The sequence below is a fragment of the Talpa europaea genome (genome assembly GCF_964194135.1).
Source record: "Talpa europaea genome assembly, chromosome: 5".
In the NCBI taxonomy this organism is placed as follows: Eukaryota; Metazoa; Chordata; class Mammalia; order Eulipotyphla; family Talpidae; genus Talpa; species Talpa europaea.
The window spans coordinates 12,614,530-12,640,215 of NC_140071.1; positions in this window are offsets into that span (position 1 = coordinate 12,614,530).

Consider the following 25,686-nt stretch of genomic DNA (forward strand, 5'->3'; position numbering starts at 1 on the left):
AACAAAAGAGTACAGGTTTTTAGTTCTTAACCTAAAACTTTCCATATGAAATATCATGCACTACTTGACAAATTTGGACATTGATTAAACTACCCTGAGATGTCATTTCTGACCTGTCAGTTTGGAAACAATTGAAAACTAACACACACTGTTCGACAGGTGATGGGGAAAAGGAGTTTCATTCACTATCAGAGTTCAAAATAGTATAAATCTTATGGAAGGAAAATTGGAAATAACAGAAAAAAATTACATGTGCATTTTCCTTTGAATCAATAACCTGTGCAGAAATATCTTCGCAAGTAGGAAACAGCTTACTTTACAGTTGTTTATTACTCAATTTTTCATGACATTCAATGTTTGACTGTAATGTGATTGAATGTCAGTGAAGTCACTAATACCTCTCTAATTATTACATATGTATATAATTTCATGTAGATAAGAAATTTTACATATTGAAATACATAAATTACATTAAATGGAAATTTTAATTGAATTGAATGGAACTAAATTAATTAAATGAAAAAAAAGTCAAACTCAAATGTACGAAAAACTAAAAAAAATAATAGGTTCATAGAGTAATGGATTGTTTAAAGTGATTTGGAATACAATGTTCTAATTACACCTCTCATATACTCTACAAAAATTTCTCATGCTTTACTTGGTAGCTTTATATATAACAGTAGTATTTATAATGACATTTCCAACTATTAATATAATATATAATAAGTTATGTTAAGTGTATATGTATTTCAATATATAAACATCATGTGTGTTTGATTACTGTAAGTAGGAATCAATATTCTCATTATTCTTATAATGGACAGAGACAAATATAAAATGACATTAATTAGAATACAGTACTAAGCTTTGAAATGTACATTAACATAAACTCATATTCCCAGCCCTGTAACAATGCAGACGTAAAAGCAATGACACACTAGAAATAATTATAGAGCTAGCACCCAGATCTTAATTTTCAATACCATTGTCTTTAAATACAATTGTGTTTTAACACCATTTGTGCTTAATTACCATTACTTATTGAAAGGAATCATCTATCCCCAGAGAAGAAGTTGATGCCAAGTTTAAGCAGAAAGTGTGCAAGATGAATCTTTTGTTCTTCCAGGATAGAAACAAACCAAACAATGAAAACTAAAAAAGAAAGAAATGGAGTAATATTATAAGGATGCAGGTGCATCCTTTAAAGAGCTTCCATTTGGGAAGTACACATCTGGGATATTTTAAACATCAAGAGAATAATTAATGTAGTTGACTTTTACACTGTTTTTTTTTTCTTTTTTTTTTAAATTGAGGTAACATTGGCTTAAGGCACTGTATATGATTTAGAGGTACAGGATCTCAACCTTCAGGTGTATGTTACCCTACCTACCACACCCATCATCAATCATCAAGCACTGGGAGTTTCCACCATAGTCCATTGTCCATTAGCCTATAAAGATACAACATACCAAGTAATAGCAGGTAATAAATATAAGTGGAAGAAAAGAGTTGGGAATCACTAAGTAATAGTATGCCTTCTACTGATAATTCAGGCAAGGCTTGTATGTGGATGGTGAACATGATCTGAAGAAAGTATATTGAGATGAAAATCATTGTACTTTGGGCCTCCCTGGTGGTACAAGGGATCAAGTCTCAGCACTATGAAGCTATCGGCAACCATTGCAGCACTAGTTTGATCCCAAACCAGGGAGATAACCCTCATGGCCCAGCAGACCTCTTCTACTTTGCCCGCTGCTCATTCAGCAGTGTATTTCAGTCAAACTGCTTGTTCTGCTCCCCTTTCTGTCTCTGATGAAGCCTCTCACCACCCCCCATACCTCTATCCTACACCCCAGCACTTGTATGCATAAATAAATAAAATAAATCTTAAAAAAATAGAAAAAATAATGTCATTTTGTCAAATTATGACCTTATATATTAATGGTTACTTAAAATGGAAAATGGACATATAAAATGTATATATCTGAGTCACTAGCTTATGCCATGATATCAAGTAAAACTTCATTAGATCACATTTTGAAAAAAATAAAATTATTTATGAAATATTTTGAAAATATCTGAGTATGAACTGAAAGATTTTATTTGGAAATTGTTTCCTTTTTAAGAAAAAAGTGTTGTTTTGTAAGAAAGTGTCATGTATGTGTGTATTTACATGTTTATGGAGATGGAGATAAGCAATTACAACACAATACTATTATTAAAATTTTATATGTATAAGCATTTAAAATTAGAAAATTTTGGAGATGAGTCCTCAAAGATATTTCTGAGTTTTATGTCATAGAGTGTTTCACCTTAGTTTTATTCTATGTGTTTATTGTTTCAGGACTTACATTCTAGTCTTTTATCCATTTTCAGTTGATTTTTTGTGTATGGTGTAAGATGGTAGTTTCATTCTTTTGTATTGAAGTCCAGTTTTCCCAGCACCATTTATATAAGTAGAAGCAAGGGTGGTAGTAGAACTACAGGGACTTCACCTGAGGGGAGAGATCAAGTACTGTCCAAAAATTAACATAAATGTAAGAAAATAAATTTAATAAGAAATATGTCACTGTGGAGGAAGAAAAAAATAGAAAATTAAAAATAATTCTCACTTTTCAGAAATTTAATTTGGAAATTATACTTTTCATTTTTCTCTGAAGTGAAATTTTAATTTATCATTTACACCAACAGGACCCAATTTCATACAACAAAGTTGCAATACATTATCTATATCTAAAAACAGTAAGTTAATCTGAAAATCTTTTGACACTTTTAAATGTAAAAATATTTGTATTGATTTTCTTTATAACAGATTCAGAAAAACTACATTATAGTTTTTTTTCATATTAAAAGTATGAATAAGTGGAAAAACTAGTAACAGTTTCAACAGATCTTTGGGAAAGGTAAATAATGCAGATGTAGGCAAGATTTGTTTTCTCATATTTCTTTCTATAAATGCAAGGTGAAATGCAAATAATTAAAATGAGATAAATAAATAATTCATTGAAAGTAATAACTGGCTAAATATTTTCCAAATTTAGTACTTTTATAATAGATTTTTTAAAAATCAAATGCAAAATTATCCTCAAAGACTTAATTTTAGCCTAAATTACATAATAGTTTAAATCTTTGTACATAATAAAATATATCAACTTAGCAGTCTTAGTATGCATATTGCATTGCTAAGAGAAAACAGTAAGTTTCACTTAATTTTTAATTTCAAATGAGGACCTACATGATCATGACATTAAATATCTGATATTAGATGGTAAGGACCAATTAATTTGAGATAATGAGTGTATTTTTCCCTATACAAGCATGATGTTTCAACAGCAAATTGCATCTGTGAGTGACATGTCAGGTTAATTTTGAACTATTTTTCTATGTAACTTAATCTTCACTAGTCATAAGGACAAGGACAGCTACTATATGTATAAACCCAACTAGATTTTTCTGCTTTTGTGTGTTAGAACTGCCTCAATATAAAGCCAAATCAATTCTGACAGTGTATTATCATCCACTCTGTGTTATGGGCCCTATAGTAAATCAATGTCAAAAGAATTGTTTCACTATTTTCAGTAGTCCACATTGATTAAATATAGTGTATAGATTTCATGGTTTCTCTTTCTCCATATACTTTGTCCTTTTTGAATGCAAATAGTTTGATTTTCTGACAGTATTTGACTTCAGTATCTGATTGAGTTTAACTTAATAGTATAAGGGGATAAAATATTATCTGACATGATCAAAAAATCCATTTATAAAAACTAAAATGCTTTTAACAAGTCTAATATATTGTTATCCTATGCCATTTCATATTAGACTTCATTTTTAGAGTATAAATCATTCAATCTCTACTTGGCTCTACCTATGATCATTTAAGGGGCCTTGAAAGCTCTTGCTACTATCTACCTAAACAGAATTGCTAGACTTCTTTGTTTCCCCTGCAATTCCCCATAATTTTAAACGATCAGTGATCTATGCTCTTTCTTTAATTTCTGAATTCTTTTTGGTCAGTCAGTCACAGGATAGAGTTATATTCCTTCCAATTTTTGTTGTTGTTATTATTATTTATTATTTTACCAATCACTCTTATATTGTAACCTCAAATTTTGATCACTGGCTGGATTCTTGAAAAATTATATATTTGTATAAAATTATATATACTGCAGTATATATAATTAGGTCACTTCCAAGAGAGTTGAAACCTGTTGCTAATTTTCACACCTGTTTTATTCACTCAAATGATGGCTATTTCTGTTTTGCCTGCCATGAGCTTCTTACCTGAATATTCTGAGGCTTTTTCCCATGACATCAAATCATGCTTCCAGTTCTGAACAGATTTCTGAATGACACTTCAGACTTAAATTTAACTTGCTATATTTGGTTTTCTACATTCTATGGTTAGTCTCTCAAACTGTGCCTTTTCCTTCATTTCCTGTCAAACTCAAGCCCAGTTCACTGTTACAACAGTCTGATTTCTTTCATCAAAGACGCCGTTGCTTTCACATAAAGTCTTTCACAGAAAGGCAATCATTCAATGTGTGTATGTATGTAAAACCTTACTTTACACCTACAAAGTATATTCTCAACTATAAATAAGTCAGGCATTCTTAATATAGCTCAATGGTTAGGAAAGAAAGGTTTTATGCAAGATGAATTGTTCAACAAGATTGAATATCAGGGGCCTCCCCAGTGGCACAGCGGTTGAGCGCTGGGTTGCGAAGCTGCCCGCAGCCTCTTCAGCGCTGGTTCGATTCCCGGCTGCTCCCCAGCCACCTGAAGAGGGTCCCCCATGGCGCGCAGACCTCTCCTGCCGCGCTCTGGCTCTGGTGAATTCTCTCAGCCTCCTGCACTTCTGACTGTACCCAGTGCTTGTATAAATAAATAAATAAATCTTAAAAAAAAAAAGATTGAATATCAGGTAGTCAGAAAAAATATACCAACATTTTATCATAGATTTGCCTTACATGTTGCTTTATTTTTTTTCTGACAGTAATTTCAATGTTGTTTTTTCCAGAACATTTTCTCCTAAATTAATGGTATGTGGCAGTTACTTGTTTCATTTGTTTTGCCTGTTATCATTTTTTTTAAGTTTAACTTTATTTTCCATATTTCCTTGTGTTTCTGTGTGTGTGTGTGTGTGTTTATTTTATAGATAATAACACATCGCTGAATGGGAGTTTGCAGGTGACTAATTGTACATTAAAATATTTTACCTATAATAATATGTTTGGGAATAATAAGAAAGCAGACACAAGTCAGTTGTATATGATTGGATGTTTCAAAAAGACCATCATTTACAAAATAATGTGATACTTTAAAGATGATAATGTTAACAATTAGACTTAATAATTATTTTCTTGAGTTGAAGAACTGGATAGGGAAAAGCCACGGGAGATTTCAAAAAATCTTATCATTTTCATTCATTATATAATATGAATCAATTGTGGATAATTAATTAAATGTAACTTTCAAAATTTCAATTGTATTTTAATTGCTAGTTGCTTAGGGATATAAATATAATTTCAAAACCTTCATGAAAATAAATTTATATAGATAATGTTATAGAAATATAGACAAAAATATTTAGGATGATATTTACCACAGAAATAAAATTTTTATGAGATTGTCCTTTTCAAAAAATATTTCAATAAGAAATATTATTTTCTGAAAGTTGTGATAGAAGATAATATCTCTAGGAGTCTTAGGAGTCTACTGCTTTGTCAATTTTTCCTCCATTTGATTTTCTTGGAAAACATTTTTTTTAATAATCCTGTGTCAAGATAATCCTATTATTCACCTTAGTCAAATAAGCTCTTTAATCCTGTTCTTCCTTTGACTATAAAGTACATGGGGGAAAAGTGGGCACACAGAAAACACAACTCATGTAATAGGGTTTTGTATTTTAGCCCCTATGACACATGATTAAGTATTTATTATAAAATGATTTATCTTATATAAATATTTTCTACTCCTGATTGATAATATCTGAGCTCTCTGATCAAGAATTAGTGTGCCCTTTGCAAAAATGATTTTTGTTATTAAAATGCCTTCCCATTAATGACAATTCAATAGTATACAGTGTTATTTTCAAAATAAATATTTAGATAGGAAACTTGTCAAGGTATCTCAAACTACCCCTGCACTCAGTTGCTTAGGATAAAACAGTTTAACTTGCTCTACTTGCAATTCCATCTGATTATTGAAATGTGTGTAAGCAAGTAAAAACAATTGGTGGATGATAACATATTTTGAAAAATGTCTGATACAGAGTTCTTGAAAAAATTGGTAAATGCTCTAATCTATATTTTCAGGGAATACAAATATATTTAATAATCTAAGATTTGGATGTAATACCAATAATACTAAAAATAGTCACCAATATACCTTGCATGTTTTTATTGTTCTAATCCATGATTAATCCCTAAATTGTAAAAAAATAATTTAAATAAACCTAACAATAAGTATCTTAAAGCTATCTCAAATTCACACTGGTTGTCTCCATCCATATACGAGTCATTACAAAGTGTGACAATATATTTAAGACTTCATTTCCTCCTTTCATCTCTATTACAGTTGTCTTTTTTCAAGCAGCATCATGTCTCACTTGAATAGCAGAAATAATTTAAACCAATCCTATGACCACTTTCTTGAGCCTCTTCTATCCCATTTCTATGCTACAGACAGAATTATCTATCTAATTTATGAATTCAATATTGCTACAGTCCTTTGTTCCACTGCCTCTAGAATAATGTCCCCTCTGCTACATGTCACATATACAGTACTCTCAACCACACTGGCCCTGTATCCCACCATGGGCTGTTTTTCTTTTCTTTTTTTTTTAAAGATTTATTTATTTATACAAGAGCTGGGGTACAGGCCAGAGATGCGGGGGTGAGAGGATTCACCAGAGACAGAGTGGGGAACAGAACAGGCAGACTGACTGAACTACACTGCTGAGGGGAGCAGCGGGCGAGACAGGAGAGGTCTGCTGCACCATGTGGGTACCTCCATGGCAGGCGGGGATCAAGCCCGCACTGCAAAGGCTGCAAACAGCTTCACAGCGCTGCACTCAACCACCTGAGCCACCTGGGAGACCTCTGTTTTTCTTTCTTGCTAGTCACTGATAAATTACTTCTTCCTTCCCAAATGCCAGACACCACCTCATGTTTCATTGTTGTCACTTGATGGCGAGAGATCTGCAGATAGGTGTCCAAAGTTACTTTTTAAGAATGGCAAACCCAAGGGTCGATATGGGTCAGTCAAGCAAAATCAATGGTCATGAACTTGGGTGTGTTGTTTTTTAATAAATATGAGCTATCAATCCTTTATTTCAAACAGCCATTACCATCAAGACACTTGGTGTCCCAAAAATCTGATTAGTAAAAAAACCCATGAAAACTAAGTATCCTGATATGAAATGGCTTGCCTTTTAAGTGAGATTTTTTGTTGTTGCTTTTGTTGCTTTTGATGGTTTGAATGCCAAATAAAACATAGAAAACTTATCTTTAGCCCATTTCAAACCAAGTGGCCAACTTGTGAACATTCATTTAGTTCTTTTAGATAATTTAGGGTGAAATTACAACTTAAATAAGGTTTTTGATGATAACATGGATATTGTTTCAGCCATAGTAAGCATTTAAAATTATTAATGATGATGATGAGAAAGAGAAAAAAGAAAGTTAATAAAATGAATTAGAAATTAAAAATATTTGCATTATATGCTTTGAGAAAAAAGTTTACTGGAGATTATGCCAAATCCTTTATTTCAAAATGAAGAGAATGCAGCTCTGTTATCATTATTACACAGTTAAGGCCAAAGATGTGTAAGCATGTTATCTGCAAACAAAGATAGTGTTATGCCTTTTATCAAAACTTTATACATTTTTTTTTATTTTCTAGACTTTTATTTTTAATGTCATCACAAGGGCTCCCAGTACAGCATTAAAAAGGAGTGATGAGAGGGGGAAATCCTTTTCTTTATACCTGATCCTAGTGGAAATGCTTCAAGATCCTTACCATTATATATGATTTTATCCATGGATTTTGTAGACAGTCTTTATGAAACTGAGAATATATATTTTTTGAGAATATATATTTTTTTATCATGAATGGATCTTTGATTTCTCAAAGGCTTTTTCTACTTCTATTGCTATGACCATTTGATTTCTTTTAATAGTCTGCTCATGTGATGAATTGTTATAATTTATTGTACCAACCTGACATAATTAGGATAAATCCCACTTGTCATATATATATTATTTGCTAAGGAATTTACATCTCTGATCAAGAGGGCTATTGACCTGTAGAGTTCTTTTGTTGTCAATTCTTTTTCTCATTTTGGTACTCTAGTAATGCTTGACTCTTAGAATTAGGTAGGAAGCATTCTGGAACCTATCAGTACCTGGAATTGTCTGCTTTGAAATGTAATTGATAATTGAGTTAATTTATTTTAATAAAATTTATTTGTTTGCTATTGGTTTACAATCCCACATACATTTTGATCAGACGCTTATCAGTTTTGCTGATATTTTTCAATGAACTGGCATTTGGTTTCATTGATTTTCTCTGTAAATCTCCTATGTTCAAATTCATTAATTTTTGTGTAATTTTAGTATTATTTTCTTGTGCTCACTTAAATTTAATTTGATCTTTTTCTAAAATCCTAAGTTGAAAACTTAGATGAACAATTTTTAGATCATTCTTTTCTAATAGATATAGTCAATGTTATAAATTCCCTATTAAACCTTGCTTTGACTGCATCTCATGATTTTTGATAAATTATGTGTTCATATATAATATTCATATATAATATTCAAAATATGTCTAAATTTCTCCTGGAATTCTCTAAGTTAGATTCTGTTATTGATTTCTGGTATATTCTTGTGTCGTTCGAACAGACATTGCATGATCTCTATTATTTTAAAATTGATTAGGTGCATTTTATGGCTTAGGATAGGTCTATTTTGGAGAATGTTCCATGTGAGATCTAGAAAATTTATGTGTTGCTATTGATGGATGAAGGAGATTGTGTTATAGGTCAGGGAGGGGCAGCCCAAGAACCCCCAAACTTTAAATAAGTTGTGCCATCCACCACATCAAAACAAAACATATAAGACTGTTAATGGAAAGGAACTTTAATACAATTAGTGCACAACAAAGAATATAGTTTCCAAATCCAGCACCCGAAGTTACCCAGCCTTTCCGTGGGTAAATGCCCAGGCAAATAGGGCTGGGCCAAAGTAGGATCACTGAAGCCTGAAAGCTTGCCACACGTCCAAGTCATCTTCTGGTAGGGACCTATAGGTCCCTACCTATAGGTAGGGTCAGAAGGGGCCCAGCACATCTGAGGCAAAAGAAGCAAAATCAAGATAAAAGCTGCCATTGTTAACCTCCCCATGTCTTTCACCCACATCTGTTTCAACCAGTCCAGGTCCCAGAAGCAAGCACAGTTTCTTCACATGTCTCTCTGCTCCATGTGCCTCCTCCTGGTGTCCTGCCTCTTTATCCTTCTTCCTTCCTTTTCCAATCTCCTCTCCAGCCTGTTCTCCCTGCTCAGTGCCACCCTTCTTTGGGTGGGGCAGGGTACCTGAAACTTCATCTTTCCCTGGGGACCACCCACTTACAGTTGTAGATTTCAATTACATCTATTTGATCGGTGGTATAGTTGAATATAACAATGTCCTTACTAAATATTTTATCCCAATATTTTTTTACCAAATTTTTCAACAGACTCTAAAGTCATTTAAAGAAGCAAACATACAGTGTAACTTCAGCATTGAAGTGATGGCCCCAATTCTAAGATGTTTTGACAGACAGCTGCAGATTTTAATTAATAGGTTATTTTAGATATCAATGACTTCAAAAGTGTATTTTATCACACTCTCACTTGTGAAGAAAAGCAAGCTTTTAGCTATTGGGAAAAAAAAAAATCTTCCAAGTCTTCAAGCATTAATTTTCTTTTCTTTTCCTTTTTTTTTTTTTTTTTTTAAGATTTATTTATTGGGCCTCCCCTCGTGGTGCAGGCGGTTGAGCACAGCGCTATGAAGCTATCTGCAGGCAAGGGTCCCACATGGCGTGGCAGACCTCCCCTGTCGCGCCTGCTGCTCCCCTCAGCAGTGTGTTTCGTCAGTCTGCCTATTCTGTTCCCCACTCTGTCTCTGGTGAATCCTCTCACCCTCCTGTGCATCTGGCCTGTACCCTGGTTCTTGTATAAATAAATAAATTTAAAAAAAAGATTTATTTATGAATACAAGAACCAGGGTTCAGGCCAGAGGTGTGGAGGGTGAGAGGATTCACCAGAGACAGAGTGGGGAGCAGAACAGGCAGATTAACCGAAGTGCACTGTTGAGGGGAGCAGTGGGCGAGTCAGGAGAGATCTGCACCATGTGGGTCACCTCCCAGGCCTGGGATCCAACTTCTGTTGCAGTGGCTGTGGATTGCTTCATAGTGCTGCATCTTAACCCCTTGTGCCACCGGGGAAACCCCAAGCATTAGTTTTCTTTGAGCATGCTAGTTCATTTTGAGTTCCATGTCTATGGCAATATACAATACTTATGTAGTATAACATTTGTATATATCCAGCCAATTTTCTGAATAGATAAGGGGATTCAACAACCTTGTAGCATTGTATTGCTATACATTTAAATGATTATCCATTATAATCTGTATTTTCTCCGATTAAATCTATACCACTATTTAATACTGCAAAACTCCAATTTTGATTTGAAATTTTAGCACACAAGCTAGGTATTTATTTGTATTTTTGTGTTTATAACTCAGTAAAATTACCATCGTAACTTTTATTTCCTTTTTTGTTTTAGATACTGTGTCAGCATTACTTAAACCTTTTTTTAAGATTCCATTTTGAGGTTCTTTCTTGAATCATGTGGTATCTAAATTTATATCCTGAGCTAGATTTCGATATCTACTTTACTATGTGTTGGCCTCTCAGACTTGTGCAATTGTAGAACGAGAGTAATCATCTTAACAACTTAAAGGTCATACTTTAAATACTGTATCTCAGGCAGCAGTTGCCTTGAATTTCCACTACTGCTGTTTCTTTACTCACTCTTTCAAGAGCGGGTTGTCAACCAACCATTTCTCATGTATGATGGAACTTCATGGATATGTGTCAGATGTTTGAAAATCTGGCATTCATTTAATATTTTTCAATATTGTGAAGTCTATTCTTTCATGCCTCTGACATATTTAATGAACCTGTCAAGTATCAGGCGTTATTTTTTTTTTAATAATGTGTAGAATTGACAGTGCTGGGGCTAGAGTGGTAAATATAAAATGCAGTATTTACCAAAAAATATTAATTGCTTATATGGATAATCATAAAACAAAATTTTAATACTGTGCTTAAAATCCAATAATGTTTTAGTCCATATCAAATATGAAGTGGATAATATTCACTAAATATTCATAAAAATGTTATTTTTAAAGGAAGTTGGAGAGGCTGTTGTATCACCATAAGTAGGAAAAAGTAACAACAGTCATCCAAAGAAAAAAAAATTAAGTGAAAAGAAACAGACAAAAACCAAAAACCTGGTTACCTAATCTCATGTTGGGTATTTCTCAAATTTGTAACAGCAAAATGAGTTGATGAAACAAAATTCTGGTAAGAGTATCTATTTCATTTTCAAAGTTTCATAACTTTTAGATTAAATTTCTATATCCTTTCCATACATTCAACCAAAGCAGGAAATGCAATTCCACATTCTTTTTTTTTTTTTAAGATTTATTCGTTTATGCATACAAGAGCTGGAGTGTAGGCCAGAGGTGAGGGCGGTGAGAGGATGCACCAGAGACAGAGTGGGGAGCAGAACATGCAGATTGACTGAAATACACTGCTGAGGGGAGCAGCAGGCGAGAAAGGAGAGGTCTGCTGTGCCATGTGGGAATCTCCCTGGCTGACCTGGAATTGAACCGGTACTGCAGAAGCTTTGGACAGCTTCACAGTGCTGTGCTCAACCTGCTCCGCTATGCCACAGGGGAGGACACCTAAAATAAATTCTTACTGTGTCTTTAAAGGCTATATACTTAGGGAAATAAATGAGCAAACAGATTCTAAATTAAGGACCCTAATCAAGGTGGGGTTTTTTTTTGTTGTTGTTGTTGTTGTTTTTTTGTTTTTTAATTTTTGTTTTTTTTAATAATATTTGTTAACAGTGGGGATAGTGTGAACAAATCTTGGATCTTCACGCTTGTGTTGAAGCAGTGGATCAGGATGATCACATTCTCAGTCTTTAAAAAAGTTTTCTTCTTGTTCAGTATCTGTGGAATAAAAATACTGTGGGATTACACTGTTTATTTTACAGTAAGATAACATGATAAGTAATTAAATTTAGGATAAGGGAAGGTAATAAACAAACCTACAAAGTGTAGTTGTTTTAAAGAGCAATTTATTTCTTTTCTGTGTAACTGTTTAGTAAATACACTGATGATTTTTAAGTCATTTCAGATTTTTTTAAAGATTTATTTATTTATTTATTTGTTTGTTTGTTTGTTTATACAAGCACTGGGTACAGTCAGAAGTGCGGGAGGGTGAGAGAATTCACCAGACCCAGAGCAGGGAGCAGGGGAGGCAGAAGGACCTAAGTACACTGCTGAGGGGAGCAGCGGGTGGCAGGAGAGGTCTATGCGCCATGTGGGACCCTCCTCCGGTGGCCGGGGAGTAACCGGGGATCGAGCTGGCGCTGCAGAGGCAGCGGGCAGCTTCGCAACCCAGTGCTCAACTGCGTGCCACTGGGGAGGCCCTCATTTTTTATTTCTTTATGGTTATTTTATCAATGATGTAATATTCTGTCAGCTCAAGTGGCACAAAATACAAATATGATGCTATATACAAAATGTGGAAAATTAATATTTATAAACATATCATTTATAACATTTATAATGCAATAATTCACAACTTAGAATTTGCTATTTATAATTTAATCACACAATATTAAAATTGTTTTCATAATTATCAGAATAAAATTATCTATTGAATCACTATTTCTTTCTCTCTTCCATAGTAATGACCTTTACCATATAACTTTGCTGTCCATGGCAGATTTTTATTTTCCAAAGATGTGTATTCACAGTAGTATTTTCCAACTCCATATTCTGGTAAAATATGATTTTAACAATCCCATCCAAAGGTCATGTCTAATCATGCTCCTAATGAAGCAGATTTGGCCTTAGGACTCACCTGTAATCAATAAATGTAATGGCATCTACTCTGCAAGACTTCAAGGGCTGGGTCAGAACAGTTCATGTTATTTCTGACTATATCCTTTGGCTGTTTTACCTGGAGAAAGAAATTGCCATGTAGAAATCCAGGTACTCTGGATCCTCACACATAAGGTAGTCACATGTAAGCATCTGATTAATGGTTCCAGCTGAGAACAAAATTGCAGGTATCTCAGCTCAAATATGAGACAGTTTAATACAATAAGCATGGCCCTCTGGAGCAGCTCCTCTACTCAGTGACCACAATCAATAATATGAAAAGCAAAGACTTACCCAGTCAATCTAGACTATAATTCAAACATTCTGAATCTGTGATGTATAATGTTTGTTGGGTTAAGCCTTTTTGATTGGAGCTGGTTTGCTATGCAGCAGTGGTACCGAAATATGATAGCTTCTTAGTTTGACTGCATTTGCCTCCTATGATCAATGACTTTTTTGGCAGACATAACCCAAGCTATTTGACAAGTACTTACATATTTGTTTGTCTTCTTGTTCTTCTATCATTAGAAAAATATGCCTGGGGTAGGACACTGTTTGCAGTAGGATAAAGAGGAATGCATACAGCAGAATCAGTCTCATGAAGGTTTAACAGATGAGTCCAACCTAGAATACAGTTCTATATGAGCAGACAAATGAGCAGGAACTCACCCAGTAGGTCCTTGAGCAAGCCCAGCCTGAATCACAGCAGTAAATGAAGGTCACCTGAACTCCAAGCAGCACACAGATGTGCTTTTTCTGTCCTGTAGTCCAGCTCTGCCTAATACAGATTCCAATTAGATTACTCACCAAATAAATGAGGGTTAACTTGAGGTCAAATCATTTGCTATGCCATTGTTTTAGTTTCCACATACTCTTTTGAACATCATAAAACACACTACAATTTGCATTTCTGAATTAGTGCCTTATAGTGCTATGTATTGATTTTAAACATCTATTTTTTCTCCAGCTTTAATAGCAGGTTAATCCACACATTCAGTTTTGCCATAGGTTTTATTAAAACAATAGCAATGCATGTTTACGAATATAGTTAAATGATATTTAGGATGTACAGACAGCGTTAGAAAATTATTCTTGATAACGTAGAGCAACAGAAGTCAGCAAAAACTGCAATCCAATCAGCACTCTATGGAAAGAAATGTTAAGATTCACTGAAATTTGCAAAAGATTGTCATGATAAATAGAATCTAAATACTTACAGCTTGAGTATAACATAAATATTCCATTTAGAAGGAGAGATAGAAGTTAGAGCTAAAAAATTGAGTTTTAATCTTCATTATGGACAAAATGGGACAATTTGAACAAATCGTATAGTATATCTTTGTCTTTATTTTTGTGTTACTTTTAATAATAATCATAATAATGTCTTAACTTAAATAATAATTCTTCTCTACATCATATATAATTTTATATGTGTATGTGATAAAGATGAGTAAGTAAAAACAATAAAGAAGCATAATTCCTCTTTTGAGGCTGAAACAAAATATCAAGGCAAGTAATGATTTGATTGAGAAATTGGTTATTCTCAGTGATGAAGAAGGTCTTGAAGGTCATTTGTCTTTCAAAATTGCCACAAACATTTGTTGAAAATAAATGCATTTATTGAAAATAAAGATTTCCAGGCTCTTTTACTCTATATTGACACCTTAGAATTACAGAAGAAATCTTAATGCAAAGAACTAGCTATTAATTAAAGTCATCTTTATCCATGAATTTATTAATATTGTAGGCATCCTTTTTCCTTTGTTTTCTTTCTGGTTCCACTTAGCATAAGCCAGAGCATTTGGAAAAGCTCCTTGAGTGGAGAATATTTTGTTTTCTTTTCAGCAATTACACCTGGTGTAGACATCTAAAGTTAGTAACGCAGCATCTTCAGACTGGGCAAAATAAAAATTCACACTTCCAGTAAGTCTATGTTTTTGTTGACTCAGTTCTTCAAAGTTTCAAATTTTCAGTGAGATTGGTAAGGCTATTTATCATCAACTCTAAAGTCAGTAGCATGAGCAACATTCATTTATTGCAATATAGGACCATGTTCTCAGTATATACTACAGACTAGAATAGAATGTAGACATGTACTATGGAAGATACTAGAAATTAATGTACTCAATTAAAAATTCAAACAAACTAAGACTTCATAGTTTCTACTTTTCCATAATTTCAACCATTTTCTGTCAATGTCAGAAAAACTAGCATCATTGAAGCATAATTTAGGGATTATTTTAGTATGTTGGGCTGCTGTATTAAAATGTTATAAGCCAACAGTAAGTGGCTTATATAAAGTTTGCATATATATATTTTCTATATATGCATATATATGTGTATATATGTGTATATATATATATAGTGTACAGAACAGACACTGTTTATAACAAAAATTAGCCATGCTAAGTGAATTTCCTGTAGTCCTCAGTTTCCAGTCCTCTAATCTTTTCTCTCTCCTTATAACTCATTAACCTGATTGTGAAATCTTTCTTAGAAATTTCTTATGTTGGTGCCACAAGGGGAAATCCTATAGCCTGCTATTCTAAACTGGTGAGTTCTGCTTCCCTGGACAAGCAGCCTTAACAGAACCTGGACTGTGGTTACAGTTTCCCTAAAGCTTCTTCCTCAGTTTGGTAACAGGCAATATTTTTTTTTTGCAATGTATTGCAAAAGAGAATACGAATATATTCTTCCCTGTGTTTTATAGATTATTTTGAATATTTGGCCACTTTTAAGAATCAGTGCTTTAGAGCCAGTTTTCTGGTGAGATGATCCATTGTAAAAACACAAAGCAAAATAAATACAAACAAATAATGATAATAATGATAATGATAATAAAAACCACTTTGCCCAAATTATTTAGATATTTAGTCAGAGTGAATATACAGATTTCGGTTCCATTTCCCTCTGATGCTTCTCACCTCAGAAGCATCAGCTTAGTAGAACACACTTGTCAAATTTACCCTAATCCCTTTCAAATTTTTGTTTTAAAGATTTATTTATTTATGCATACAAGAATTGGGGTATAGGCTAGAGGTGTGGGGATGAGAGGATTCACCAGAGACAGAGTGGGGAAAAGAACAGGCAGATTGACTGAAATACACTGCTGAGGGGAGCAGAGGGTGAGTCAGGAGAGGTCTGCTGCACCATGTGTGTAGCTCCGTGGCTGGGGATCAAACTGGAGCTGCAGTGGCTGCAGATAGCTTCATAGGTTGAGTCTTAACCCCTTGCACAGCCAGGGAGGCCCTCAATATTTTGTTTCATAGTATCTACTGACACCACACTGTATGTTGGTCTTCATTCCCATTTGATTGTCTTTTTTTTTTTTTAATCGCAGTAGCATTGCTTAGGGGACCAGCATGATTTGTTCCTCTTCTTTAACCTACCACACATTAATGATATTACTTGCCTTAAACATAGTGTGCTATCCTTTAAATGGCTGATGTCTAACAGGCAATATTGAGTCCATGTATCCTAAGTTAACCCACTAAAATGGCCATATGGTCGCCCAGTGATTTTGCAGCATTGGGTGTCATTGAAAGAAAAATATTTGGTTGTTTTTGATTTGACACAATCTCAAATCTGTCCAATTCCTTTCAATCATATGACACTTGAGTAATTTATATAGAAAGATTCATTTCAACTTTAGGAGTAAAAATCCCTTTCTATATCAGTTCCTCATGTAGAAATTTTGACTGTGATTCATTTCCATTTGTACATGAAATCATGAAACATGTCCGCTGTTGACACCAGTGTTTGGCTAAAGGACATGAACTATTTTGCCAGCAAATATATAGAAAGTTGATTACTTGAATTTTACTGAAATCTTTATCTATTATCCAAAAACAAATATTTATATTCAACTTTTCACATTTTCTCCACTAGATTAATAAAATGACTACCCCAAAAGCCAGAAGTATTCTTTATGTAATTATAGTTCCTTTAAAGACTAAATAGGTATATTTGAAGAAGAAAAACAATTTGACTATTTTTAACATATGCTTTGATTTAATCTTCCCTATCCTGCATTGAGAAAGAACTGTACAATTGTGGGGACATCTGCATTTGGAAAATTTATTATTTTTTCCACAAGTCAACAATATTCAAAGCTGAAATATTTTGCATATTGTATATTCAACTAAACCAGCTATCATTCTTTGCTTCCTTGCCACTCATCACAAAATGAAAGCATTTTGTTTTCTTGAAATCAAACAATCGTTATAATTGCAGACTAGTTTATGACTAGCTTCATCAAAACTTTGAGTATATTAATTGTTGAGCATATAAGCAACTTTTCACAAAGTGATTACATTGTTTAAAATATAATGAGCAGAAATGGCATTTCAACAGATAATAAACCTTGTTTTTCCCTTCAAAACAAAAATAATACTTTCTGATTCTCATTATAGATATGGAATTGTCCTTACAAAAGAAATGGGGATTCTTTATTTCTTTACATGCACACTTCATCATTTTTGTTCCATAAACTTCTAAATTCCTTTTTGGGGTTGTTAGTGTCTACCTGATGAACTTAAACTTTATAACTGCATGCTTATTATAGATTCACTCAAAAAAGTATTCAATTATTTAAGTCACATAATTCAAGAAATTTTAGCCACAACATTAATCACATGAAGTGGTTTAAATTACCAAATCCTATCACATATCAATATGTTGTATTTATAGGGCATGGCATTTCTATAACACTCTTTTAGATAAGAATAACCTCAGGTTTAGGATTTCAATTTAGTAATGTAAGACCCAAGATTTGAATATAAATCCAACTATAAACTAAACTGATGTTTCTCCCACTAGACCACACAGCGTTCATCATCTCTGTCAAGGAAGGTTAAAGGGGCAGAGTGATCTTGTAGAATGCAGGTTTAACAACTACAAAATTATACTCATTTATCCCTTTCTGGTGTATCAAGTACCTTAACTCAGCAACTTGAATATCAATATTACCATTATAAAAATGAGAAAAATATTCAACATAGCAAAAGTTAAGTAAACCTGCCCAAGGCTCTTTTTAAATAAAAGAACTTTGAGTTCTTTCCATAGTACTCAAATTAATTCTCCATACGGTAAATTTAATTACTTTGAATGCTATAGGGGGTAAAAGAAATCTTGGTTAATTATTGTATTTTCAAGAGAATACAGGGACTAGCCATTTGAAAAGTCTTAGAAGGTAATAAAATTAGCTCAGTGCTAAATATATTATTTCTTCGAAGAGTCAGAAAGTACACTGATATCTTGCAGTTCTTGGAGTTTTCATTATGAACATAAATTGTCACTATTCATCATGCATGGGTTTGAACAGGCTAAGAGTATTGATGGGAATAGAATTCTAAATGAAAGGACTTTTACAAAAGATAGTTGAGTGTTAATCATTAGGCCTGCAGGGTACTATTTAATACATCGCTGGTGTAGTGTTAAAAAAGACCTCAGTAACCTATTAAAGACAGTAGTTTTCTTAGTACAAAATCACTGCCAAGATAAACTAAGAAAATGAAAAAATACAGGTCATTATTATTACAATCATTATTACATCTTACATCTACTTCCATTTGCAAAAAAAGTAAACCAAGTACCAATATTACTCTTCAGATAAATCATTTTTAAAATTACTAAAAAAATATGATCCCATCACTTCTCACTGTGTTGACTCTGTTGCAGGATTCTTTACAATGAATCATTTTGTAAATTGTGTATAGAACATATGTACACTATTAGAATTATGTGACAAAAATCATAACTTTCAGTTAAATATCAAATTTTCTACTTTTAATTTTATGTCTCCCTTGACCTATTATTATGTAGGTTGCATTGGTAATTTGGCCTTAATAGGCTTCTGGACTAAAAATTGGGTTGTAGGTCCTCTCTCTGCCCTCTTTCTTATCCCCAGTGGCTACACAGTTCTTTCTTCTTTACCTTTGTCTGTTCAAATATATCTTCTTTGTTAAGTCTATCCTGGCAAACCATATAAGGGTAACTCATACCTCATGTCTCAGCTCAATCTTTTCCCATCTTTAAAGAACCAATCACCACATAGTCACTGTAGAACACACACATGCGCGTGCGCGCACACGCACACACACACACACACACACATACATTACATTTATTATCAATTTGCTTTCTTATCTGCTTGAAAAACTCCTAGTATTCCTCAACCTCTTCACAGTGGCTAAAATATAGCCAAAATATTTAAAATATCTCAGTCAGAAAAATATCATTACATAGATTTTAATAATCTTGTCCCAATTTATATACACATTGCCAAAAATTAATGTTGAATTTAATCATTCATTTCATACCTTGGGTAACATTTTATTTTAAATTATGTACTAGAGAACTAATGTTGAGAAGACATGAACATATTAGTAATTATTGTAAAACATGATTTGACTTTATTTTAACGTATATCCTCTACTCAATTATCCATAATAATTTGAAAGGTGTCACAATTATCTGAAATTTTGAAATAGACAAAAGGAATTATTGAGTGTTCTTTGTGTGCTGGTCATGATTGAATACTTCTATTTACTTTTTTTAGAATTCCATAGGGGCAGAGGTTTATTTGTCGATCTCTGCCTGGTAGAGATGCAAATAATTTCTGTCCAGTGGAACAGATAACTGTAAAGGTTTCTTACCCTATAAAACATTAAGACATATCTACGTTTGCATTTAAACCAGTGATATTAGCCTAACATTCAATTGTGTTAAATATTTCTTTTTTTACACATTTGATTTTTGAGAATATATTTTTACATATTATCAGGAACTTAAGTTGGTTATAACAGTTTGTTCTTCCCATCTTTAATGAGTTAAATACTCCATGCATGTTTATTCTATAAACAATATTAACACACATGGGTATACATTTTTAAATGTATACTATCTCATATTTTAGGTAATTATAATGTTAACTTTCTAAAAATTGTAACTTGGTCAAAAGAAGAACAATATAAATAATGCATAGAAGATTTTAAATAGCCTTTGGGGTTCATGTATAACAACACAATATATTGCAATAAGATCCCTTTTTAATCAAACTTGTGTTTCTGTCTGTTTACTAGGGAACAAGAGATTTTGTGTCAGATTTCTAAATTTTGAACATTTAAACATTAATAACAGATTTCAGGTATCTTGGAAACAATATGAGAATGGCTTGTAAAGCAAAATTAAATTTTTCTAACGTATGACATAGATTTCATTATTCTTAACATTAGCATACGATTCTCTTATCTAGAATGACCTTTTTTCTTTGATAATATATAAATGATTTCCATATATACATACATATTAATATATACATACCACACAAATAGATGCATGCAATATATAGAATAAATATATGTATGCATATTTATAGGCTGGTAATATATTTATTGTGGTTTTGAAAGACCTGCTACATACCTTCATTAATTTACTTGTATATTAGATTTCTAGGAACAATTTGTACGTGAAGTTTTAAGCTTATGGTATATGTACTCATGTCTTATATTACTTCTTTCTTTTGAATATTTTATTTACTTATTTTTTATTAAAATAACCATGGTTTATGATACTATCTATGCTTTAGAGGTATAGGATCACACCTTTTCAGAGGTGTTTTACCACACCACATCCACCATCAAGGCACCCATAGTCCTCCACCATAGTCCATTTTATGCCCTATATTTCTTAAGAGGCAAATGCGATAGTTAAATTCAAAAGTTAAAATTGAATGTTGTAAAACAGAAAGCAAAACAGATGTTCACAAATATTCAGAAGCTTGGTGTAATTAAAATGAAACATCTGGATTATTAACAGAGAGAATTTTTTTAAATTGAAATGGCTCTAGGTTTTGAAGTAATGGCATTATATTTTAAAATGACATGATTTGCTATTAGCAACAGTAAATTCTTAACTCCTTTTCCATTTATAAATTATAATATATTACAACAAATTATATTATGGGTGTTTAATACTACCAAATTCACTATCATAGGAATAAATGACAGATTGTTTCCTTTTTAAAAATTTCCTTTAATGTAAGATACCTTCAATTTAGTCCTATATGATTTAAATTTAAGAATTTGTATTTATTTATTTTAAATTAATAATGTTGGGCCTCCCTGGTGGTGCAGCCATTGAGCGCTGGGTTGCGAGGCTGCCCACAGCCTCTGCAGCGCTGGTTCGCGTCCCGGCTGCTCCCCGGCCACCAGAGGAGGGTCCCACATGGTATGCAGACCCCTCCTGCCGCCCGCTGCTTCCCTCAGCAGTGTACTTTGGTCCTTCTGCCTGCTCTGCTCCCTGCTCTGGCTCTGGTGAATTCTCTCACCCTCCCGCGCTTCTGACTGTACCCAGTGCATGTATAAATAAATAAAAATAAATCTTAAAAAAAGCAAACATTGTACAAAAATGAACAATGATGTAAAATATAAAAAAAATAATAATAATAATGTTAATTTTCCAAGCTACTTTAATTTTATGATCAACTATGAATACAAATCATTGTTTTATAATACTATGTTATAAACTAAATAAAAATAGATGAGATTTATTCTAATACTTTTGCAAAGATTTGACTGTGATTAACATGAATGATATGGATATTTTTTTTGTAATTTGTAATGACTTTGTTGTGTAGTGAAATTTTGATATTTTAAACGTGCACATAAATATCTTAGCACATAAAATATCTTTGAAAGTTTACTTCAGTTAATTTTTAAAAAGTAATTATATTCAAATTTATGAACATCCAACTTTATGTTCTTATATTTTACTTCCTCTTCTTATAATCATTAATAGTGTGCCTAAATTCATAGCTATGGGTTACTAAAGCAGCATCAGTGAGTCCTTAATATAGAAAATTAAAAGTTCATGACATTTAAAGAATATTTTTTATCAATGTATGATTTTTGTAATTTAGGCATCACCAATTCTTTCTCTCTCTGTCTCTATATATGTATATCTATGCATATCTATATATAGGCAGATAGATATAGATATACACAGATAGATAGATATAGAAATATCTTTTCTCTCATATAATATGTAATGCTAATATGATGCATAAGCAAGAAAAAAAGTCATATATTTTGTCCTCAATGGGTATAACTTAATACATCACACAACATCTAAAATGTTCTGAGACTAAGATATACCTGTCAACATTCATTCCTACCACCTATCTCCTGTATAAAATAATACTTCAAGTGAATTTTAGTTGGTGGATTGTTTTTCCTCTTAACTTGCCTTATAGGCTGGATCATATGAGCTTGCTTTGACAAATGAGATCTTATAATGATCACAAATAAGTGATATATGAAGATGTGCCTATTGTGCTGCCAGATTAAGATCATCTACTTATGTTTCTATCATCACTGAGAAGAGCTTTGCCTGGTAGCTGTTGGCTTATCCTTGGTCCCAAAACAAGCAATTGCAACCCAGAGACTACCCTGCAGTGTAGAGTAAAACTGGATCGTTGCCTAGAAGCAGTCTTGAAGGTAAACTTTGTTTAGATTATCTCATCTGAGCTAGATCTACAAGTTCATGAGTATGAAAATAAATAGTTGTACATTTTTAACAACTCATAATCTTAGTACCATCTTGAATGATTTTAGATGTAGAAAGTAGTGGCAAATGAGTTCTACCTATTAATATGAAGTATGGATTTCCCTCCATATGGCCAATCTTTTAAACCATGGAACAAATTGAGAAATATATGATATAGAAACAAGAGTGGTTTTTATCAGCTACTTTATCCAGATGGCTTTAAAAAGAGAGATCATTAAGATCATTCTGTATGTCAATATTTGATCTCTTGGTCTTATTAATAATATATGTAATTTATTAAACCAACTTCCTTCACTTATCCCTTAAAATCTTGTACAACTATAATGGGAAAATGTTGCTGATGATTTTATCTGACCTATGTTAAATATCTGGCATGGTAACCAAAGAACCACAGAGAGGCAGAAGCTATAAAGAATAAATTGCCAATTACTGTTTGAGAATTTCTGTTTACTTCTTAATGACTGTATTAGCTCATAATTCATCGTGTAGTATTTTGGGAACTTTGCTTGTATATACAGAGAAATTTTAAAGAACAGATTAAAATAAGATATTGAAAAAAAAATTACTGAATGTTAAGAGATGTCACTGAAAAGTCTGCTTTTCTACCCTCAACTAATTAAAGTTCATCCTGGAAAAAATACCCCATAGGCTGCAAAAAGATGGTTTCTCTCAGTTAATTAGTAGAAAGGTATAAAGAAGTGAATATTGATTTAATGAGGAAGATGGAATTACTTAAACCTGGAAGGAGGTCTAAGAACTGCTACTCTCTTCAGAGTAGTTGCTCTATGAACTTGTTGATGTACCATTAATTGTAGATATATTCAGCAAAACATTCACTTAATTAGCCAGCAAGGCAGAAACAATAGAGGTAGAGAGTGTGAGAATGAGAACAAGGTCAAGATATCTGGATATTTGTACATATTAAAGAGAAAGAAGTTAATCTTAGCATACATGGAAATTTCAAAGATCAAAAATTAAGTGATTTGAGGTATTATAGGTTGTTCATTATAGTGTTTTCAGCACAAGGAAGTCCTACAACTAAATACAAGATTGAAGAATCAGAAACGATATTTCTAGAAAATGATTTTTCACTGTATGTGAGTACATCATCCTTCCAAGAACATATGTATGTGTTTATAGGTGTGTTGTGTGTGTACTTGTGTGGTATGTGTATGATGTGTTTATGAGGTGCTGTAATAAATTGCAGGATGGCTTGTTAAGTCTACTAAGCACAGAAATATTACCTGCGCCAAAATTAGATAATTTAGTTGTAGAACTGCTATCTCCAGGTGAGGCAGGGGATTTTCCCAGGGGTTAGAAATAACCCCATTCTATAATCTTCCCACTCCATTTGTATGCAAGCATTGCTTTGTTCGAAGAGCAAATGTTTTTTAAGGGTATCATATGTCTGAGGGGGCCTCCCTGGTAGTGCAAGAGGTTAAGCACCACACTGTGAAGCAATCTGCAGCCTCTGCAGCATGAGTTAGATCCCCTGCCAGCCATGGAGCCACCCACATGGAGCAGCAGACCTCTCTTGACTCTCCTGCTGCTCCCCTCAGCAGTGTACCTCGGTTAATCTGCCTGTTCTGTTCCCCGCTCTGCCTCTCGTGAATCCTCTCACCCCCCCATCTCTGGCCAGTACCCCAGCTCTTGTATGCATAAAATAAATAAATAAATCTTAAAAAAATATGTATGAGGGACCAATCTACATCAGATGCTACATCTTGACTTTAAAAACAAATTTTAGCTCATCATTTATTATCTAGAGTTAAAAAAAAAAGTTATTCAGAATAAAGAGAAGGATGAAAAAAATTAGTTGACAGTTTTTGCAAAAATAAAAAAAATATTATGAAGGGCTTCTCTGTTATTCATAGAGCAATTTAATTATTTTATAATTAGATAAATAGACATTTTATAATATGAAATATGAAAGTAGGCTTTGTGGAGGATTTGGTGTGATAAAATGCATCTGAAGAGGGGTGAACCTATCCATAAGTCATGTACAGTGTTTTAAACCAGTCACCTTAATTTAAAAAATGCAATTAAAGCACACTAACAAAAAATGAAAGCAAAAATAATAGATCTTTTTGTGTTTATGAATACTAGAAAAGTATTAAAAATATTAAATTTTCACTAAGGGAAATAGTTTGAAAAACAATGTTTTCCTTAGTGATTTATATATATATTTACATGTATATTGGAATATCAGATACATATAATCCATTTTCAGAATTCTCTGCTTAATATTTGACAATTTATGCAATGTAATGTTTAAATACATGGATTTTGGTTAATACATGATTTTTTTTAAACTGATGAATCAACCATTTTACTGATGGCATTTGCAAAAAATGATGCTGCTCTTCTTCAAAAGTAGCTCTTTTTCATTTGGTAAAATACACATATTATTTATATCTATTATAAGAATAATCATAAGTACTTGAGAGACTATTTTGAATGCACTTATTATTTATATCTATTATAAGAATAATTATCAGTATTTGGGAGACTATTTTGAAAATGCAGTGCAAATGAATTCTATTCTTGAATGTATTGCACATGGAAGATAATAGATGAAATATAAAAATCTATGACACCATTGCTCAATAGCTTAAGCTCTTCCTTCCCTCCTGTTTTTTTATTCCCTTCCCTTCTTTATCTTCAACTGCCCCCGTTCTTTCTCCCTTTTACGATAATTCTGCTGTACCTTGCCTTACAGTCACTCTTAATTTCTCCTTCATATTGTCCTTTTTTTTAAAAAAGATTTATCTATGTATTTATTTATTTGTTTGTTTGTTTATTTATTTAGTTTTTTGTACAAGCACTGGGTACAGTCAGAAGCGCGGGAGGGTGAGAGAATTCACCAAAGCCAGAGCAGGGAACAGAACAGGCAGA